General features: G+C 37.9%; 1 long non-coding RNA gene across 2 annotated transcripts in view; it reads right to left on the reverse strand.

Moving 5' to 3' along the window:
* Nucleotides 1-6: 6 nt before the first annotated feature.
* Nucleotides 7-1038, reverse strand: part of LOC119593682 — a 4442-nt gene continuing 3410 nt past the window's right edge. The window contains exons 3-4 of one of the 2 annotated variants that reach the window (XR_005230553.1): nucleotides 624-793; nucleotides 7-330 (exon numbers count right to left, since the gene is read on the reverse strand). This is a non-coding gene — a long non-coding RNA (uncharacterized LOC119593682). The remainder of the gene's footprint in view (nucleotides 331-623; nucleotides 794-1038) is intronic. The other variant, XR_005230552.1, reaches the window with a different exon arrangement.

Here is a 1038-nt window from a genome sequence, read left to right on the forward strand (position 1 = left end):
CCCAAAATAAAATTTAGATTCTAGTTTTCCTTCCTAACAAAAACGTCCTATCCATGGGCTCTCAAAATGTTAAGTCTAAGCTTATCATCTTCTAAATCACTTGGCACTAAGGGACAAAAATGGGTGGCATCTGTGCCTCTTCTCTGCGGCTGACTCGTGGAAGGCGAACCCCAGATGCCTCGAAGGTGATATTCAGGAAATGAAGATGAACCTCAGATGCTTTGGCGGGAATATGATGAACTCCCAATGATTGATTCTCTGCTTTGGATGTTCCTGGATGATGATGATGTTCTCTCATGCAAAACGGCAACCTCCTAGCTACCTCCGCCGCTGAAAAAAGGCGAGTCTGCTATCACTCAATGCCCCAAGAGGGAAACATACACTAGGAACTATACTTATCATATTAAAATGGAGGGAGGAATACCATGACACTGATAGAAAGTACAAGTTATGTCATCAAAGCCATGCTTATATGCAATCCATATCTGCAAGATCATCAGTGACATATATCCACACACAAATATCACTGGGCCTATCACAAGGGTACAATAAATTCTTGATCTTTATACAATATACAGATTGCTATATATTCACAAAAATGTACAGAATAAAAGAATGCAAACCAGAACAGGTTGGATAGATGTCCCAATCCACACGTGGCACGTACCCGTCTTCTGAAAGGGAAGCAACTCTTGCTGTCCTCTGGCGGGGGCAGATCCAGTCTTAGATCATTACTGGGTGTGTTATTTGGCCCAAACACATTCAGTTCCTCAAAACACTTTGTTTCTATCATCTGCCACAAATCAAACAACTTATTAGTTAAAAAAAAAGTTAAATAAATAAAGAATAATAAAAGTAATACTTAAAACTAAAATCAAAATCACAAACAAATCTTAATAATAGCAATACAATATATTAATAAAGAACCAAGAAATCAAATCAAACATAAAAAAGACAAAGTAATAAGGGAGAAAAAACGAACAGGCGAAACTCAAACTAAACACGGTGAACCAAGTCTAAGCGAGATAATGTTAAGCA

The sequence above is a fragment of the Penaeus monodon genome, chromosome 32 (genome assembly GCF_015228065.2).
Source record: "Penaeus monodon isolate SGIC_2016 chromosome 32, NSTDA_Pmon_1, whole genome shotgun sequence".
NCBI lineage: Eukaryota > Metazoa > Arthropoda > Malacostraca > Decapoda > Penaeidae > Penaeus > Penaeus monodon.